Source organism: Arachis hypogaea, chromosome 11 (genome assembly GCF_003086295.3).
Source record: "Arachis hypogaea cultivar Tifrunner chromosome 11, arahy.Tifrunner.gnm2.J5K5, whole genome shotgun sequence".
NCBI classification, from domain to species: domain Eukaryota; kingdom Viridiplantae; phylum Streptophyta; class Magnoliopsida; order Fabales; family Fabaceae; genus Arachis; species Arachis hypogaea.
The window spans coordinates 55,393,216-55,398,456 of record NC_092046.1 but is presented as its reverse complement, the minus strand read 5'-3'; the positions used below and the strand labels follow the sequence as shown (position 1 = coordinate 55,398,456).

Sequence of the window (5,241 nt, the reverse complement as noted above, 5' to 3'; positions counted from 1 at the left end):
TTTCGAAAATTCATGCATTCATAGTGTTCTTCATGATCTTCAAGTTGTTCTTGGCCAGTCTTCTTGTTTGATCTTCATATTTTCGTGTTTTGTGTCTTTTCTTGTTTTTCATATGCATTCTTGCATTCATAGTGTCTATGCATGAAAATTTTCTAAGTTTGGTGTCTTGCATGTTGTCTTTTCTTGAAAATTTTTCAAAAATAAGTTCTTGATGTTCATCTTGACATTCAAAGTGTTCTTGGTGTTCATCTTGACATTCATAGTGTTCTTGCATGCATCATGTGTTTTGATTCATAATTTTCATGTTGTGAGTCATTTTTTTTCTCTTTCATCATTAAAAATTTAAAAATCAAAAAAATATCTTTCCGTTTTTCTCTCATAAATTTCGAAAATTTGGATTGACTTTTTCAAAAATCAAATCTTTTTCATTTTTCTTATTTATTTTCGAAAATTTTAAAAATATTTTTTAAAAATATTTTTCTTAATTTTACATCATATTTTCGAAAATATCATCAACAATTAATGTTTTGATTAAAAATTTCAAATTTGTTACTTACTTGTTAAGAAAGATTCAAACTTTAAGTTCTAGAATCATATCTTGTGATTTCTTGTGAATCAAGTCATTAATTGTGATTTTAAAAAACAAATCTTTTTCAAAACTAATTTCAATCATATCTTTTCAAAAATATCTTATCTTATCTTTTTCAAATACCTTTTCTAACTTCTTATCTTCTTATTTTTTAAAAATTGAATTTCAAATCTCTTTCAACTAACCACTTAACTTTTTATTTGATTCTTATCTTTAGTAAAACTGCCCAACTAACTTTTTACCTTTAATTTTCAAAAATCCCTTCCCTCTTTTTCAAAATTTCTTTTTAATTAACTAATTATTTTAATTTTTGATTTTAATTTTATTTCATTCCTAATTTTCGAAAACTAATAACCTTTTTCAAAAACTATTTTCGAAATTTAACTTTAAATTTTAAATTTTATTTTTCGAATTCTCTCACCTCCCTTCTTCTTTCATTTATTTATTCATTTACTAACACTTCTCTTCATCTCATATCTCTGCTCTCCTCACCCTTCTGTTTGGATTCTCCTTTCTTTTCTCTTCTACTCTTCTTTTCTTCTACTCACAACAAGGGAACCTCTATACTGTGGTAAAAAAGATCCCTATTATTATTTTTTTGTTCCCTTCTCTTTCATATGAGCAGGAGCAAGGACAAGAACATTCTTGTTGAAGCAGATCCTGAACCTGAAAGGACTCTGAAGAGGAAACTAAGAGAAGCTAAAATATAATAATCCAGAGATAACCTTACAGGAATTTTCGAACAGGAAGAGGAGATGGCAGCCGAAAATAATAATAATGCAAGGAGGATGCTTGGTGACTTTACTGCACCTAATTCTAATTTACATGGAAGAAGCATCTCCATCCCTACCATTGGAGCAAACAATTTTGAGCTTAAACCTCAATTAGTTTCTCTGATGCAACAAAACTGCAAGTTTCATGGACTTCCATCTGAAGATCCCTTTCAGTTCTTAACTGAATTCTTGCAGATATGTGACACTGTTAGAATCATATCTTGTGATTTCTTGTGAATCAAGTCATTAATTGTGATTTTAAAAATCAAATCTTTTTCAAAACTAATTTCAATCATATCTTTTCAAAAATATCTTATCTTATCTTTTTCAAATACCTTTTCTTACTTCTTATCTTCTTATCTTTTAAAAATTGAATTTCAAATCTCTTTCAACTAACCACTTAACTTTTTATTTGATTCTTATCTTTAGTAAAACTGCCCAACTAACTTTTTACCTTTAATTTTCGAAAATTCCTTCCCTCTTTATCAAAATTTCTTTTTAATTAACTAATTATTTTAATTTTTTATTTTAATTTTATTTCATTCCTAATTTTCGAAAACTAATAACCTTTTTCAAAAACTATTTTCGAAATTTAACTTTAAATTTTAAATTTTATTTTTCGAATTCTCTCACCTCCCTTCTTCTTCCATTTATTTATTCATTTACTAACACTTCTCTTCATCTCATATCTCTGCTCTCCTCACCCTTCTGTTTGGATTCTCCTTTCTTTTCTCTTCTACTCTTCTTTTCTTCTACTCACAACAAGGGAACCTCTATACTGTGGTAAAAAAAATCCCTATTATTATTTTTCTGTTCCCTTCTCTTTCATATGAGCAGGAGCAAGGACAAGAACATTCTTGTTGAAGCAGATCCTGAACCTGAAAGGACTCTGAAGAGGAAACTAAGAGAAGCTAAAATACAATAATCCAGAGATAACCTTACAGGAATTTTCGAACAGGAAGAGGAGATGGCAGCCGAAAATAATAATAATGCAAGGAGGATGCTTGGTGACTTTACTGCACCTAATTCCAATTTACATGGAAGAAGCATCTCCATCCCTACCATTGGAGCAAACAATTTTGAGCTTAAACCTCAATTAGTTTCTCTGATGCAAAAAAACTGCAAATTTCATGGACTTCCATCTGAAGATTCCTTTCAGTTCTTAACTGAATTCTTGCAGATATGTGACACTGTTAAGAGTAATGGAGTAGATCCTGAAGTCTACAGGCTCATGCTTTTCCCGTTTGCTGTAAGAGACAGAGCTAGAATATGGTTGGACTCTCAACCTAAGGATAGCCTTAACTCTTGGGATAAGATGATCAAGGCTTTCTTAGCCAAGTTCTTTCCTCCTCAAAGGCTGAGTAAGCTTAGAGTGGATGTTCAAACCTTCAGACAGAAAGAAGGTGAATCCCTCTATGAAGCTTGGGAGAGATACAAGGAACTGACCAAAAAGTGTCCTTCTGACATGCTTTCAGAATGGACCATCCTGGATATATTCTATGATGGTCTGTCTGAATTAGCTAAGATGTCATTGGATACTTCTGCAGGTGGATCCATTCACCTAAAGAAAACGCCTGCAGAAGCTCAAGAACTCATTGACATGGTTGCTAACAACCAGTTCATGTACACTTCTGAGAGGAATTCTGTGAGTAATGGGACACCTCAGAAGAAGGGAGTTCTTAAAATTGATACTCTGAATGCCATATTGGCTTAGAATAAAATATTGACTCAGCAAGTCAATATGATTTCTCAGAGTCTGAATGGAATGCAAGCTACATCCAACAGTACTCAAGAGGCATCTTCTGAAGAAGAAGCTTATGATCCTGAGAATCCTACAATTGCAGAGGTGAATTACATGGGTGAACCCTATGGGAACACCTATAATCCCTCATGGAGAAATCACCCAAATTTCTCATGGAAGGATCAACAAAAGCCTCAACAAGGCTTTAATAATGGTGGAAGAAACAGGTTTAACAATAGTAAACCTTTTCCATCATCCACTCAGCAACAGACAGAGAATTCTGAGCAGAATTCATCTAGCTTAGCAAATTTAGTCTCTGATCTATCTAAGGCCACTGTGAGTTTCATGAATGAAACAAGGTCTTCCATTAGAAATTTGGAAGCACAAGTGGGCCAGCTGAATAAAGGAATCACTGAAACCCCTCCTAGTACTCTCCCAAGCAATACAGAAGAGAATCCAAAGAGAGAGTGCAAGGCCATTGATATAACAATCATGGCCGAACCTACAAGGGAGGAAGAGGACGTGAATCCAATGAGGAAGACCTCCTGGGACGTCCAGTGATCAACAAGGAGTTTCCCTTTGAGGAACCAAAGGACTCTGAGGCTCATCTGGAGACCATAGAGATTCCATTGAACCTCCTTGTGCCCTTCATGAGCTCTGATGAGTATTCTTCTTCTGAAGAAAATGAGGATGTTACTGAAGAGCAAGTTGCCAAGTTCCTTGGTGCAATCATGAAGCTGAATGCCAATTTATTTGGTAGTGAGACTTGGGGAGATGAACCTCCCCTGTTCACCAACGAACTAAATGCATTGGATCAACTGAGATTGCCTCAGAAGAAACAGGATCCTAGAAAGTTCCTAATACCTTGTACCATAGGCACCATGACCTTTGAGAAGGCTCTATGTGACCTGGGGTCAGGAATAAACCTCATGCCGCTCTCTGTAATGGAGAAATTGGGAATCTTTGAGGTACAAGCTGCTAAAATCTCATTAGAGATGGCAGACAATTCCAGAAAACAGGCTTATGGAAAAGTAGAGGACATATTGGTAAAGGTTGAAGGCCTTTACATCTCTGCTGATTTCATAATCCTAGATACTGGGAAGGATGAGGATGAATCCATCATCCTTGGAAGACCCTTCCTAGCCACAGCAAGAGCTGTGATTGATGTTGACAGAGGAGAATTGATCCTTCAACTGAACGAGGACAACCTTGTGTTTAAAACTCAAGGATCTCTCTCTGTAACCATGGAGAGGAAGCATGAAAAGCTTCTCTCCCTGCAGAGTCAACCAGAGACCCTACAGTCAAACTCTAAGTTTGGTGTTGGGAGGCCACAACCAAACTCTACTCTAAGTTTGGTGTTGAACTCCCATATCCAAACTCTAAGTTTGGTGTTGGGAAGTCTATAAAATTGACCTGATCACCTGTGTGGCTCCATGAGAGCCCACTGTCAAGCTATTGACATTAAAAAAGCGCTTGTTGGGAGGCAACCCAATTTTTATTTATCTAATTTTATTTTTGTTTTATTGTTCTTTCATGTTTTATTAGGTTCATGATCATGTGGAGTTACAAAATAAATACAAAAATTAAAAACAGAATCAAAAACAGCAGAAGAAAAATCACACCCTGGAGGAAGGACTTACTGGCATTTAAACGCCAGTAAGGAGCATCTGGCTGGCGTTCAATGCCAGAACAGAGCATGGATCTGGCGTTGAACGCCAGAAACAAGCAGCATCCTGGCGTTCAGACGCCAGAAATGTACAGTGAGGAAAGCTGGCGCTGAACGCCAGAAACATGCTACATCTGGGCGTTGAACGCCCAGAACAAGCATCAATTCGGTGTTTAAACGCCAGAATTGCATGCAAAGGCATTTTACATGCCTAATTGGTGCAGGGATCTGTAGACTCCACAGAATCCCCACCTACCTCCACTCCTACTCTCCCCTCTTCTCATTCATCCTCTCTTCCCAATAAACACCCTTCCCCAAAACCCTTCACCAATCACCTCAAGCTCTCTTCTCCATTACCCCTTCACCACTCACATCCATCCACTCTTCCCCATAAACCTACCTCATAAACCCCACCTACCTTCAAAATTCAAAATCACTTTCCCACCCAAACCCACCCTAAATGGCCGAACCT

At 36.2% G+C, this 5,241-nt stretch overlaps 1 non-coding gene across 1 annotated transcript; it reads right to left on the bottom strand.

Annotated features, from left to right (window-relative positions):
* Positions 1 to 2,725: 2,725 nt before the first annotated feature.
* LOC112725791 (small nucleolar RNA R71) lies at positions 2,726 to 2,833 on the bottom strand. Its single transcript, XR_003164874.1, has one exon. It is a non-coding gene; the product is annotated as a small nucleolar RNA R71 (small nucleolar RNA).
* Between the last annotated feature and the right edge of the window lie 2,408 nt (positions 2,834 to 5,241).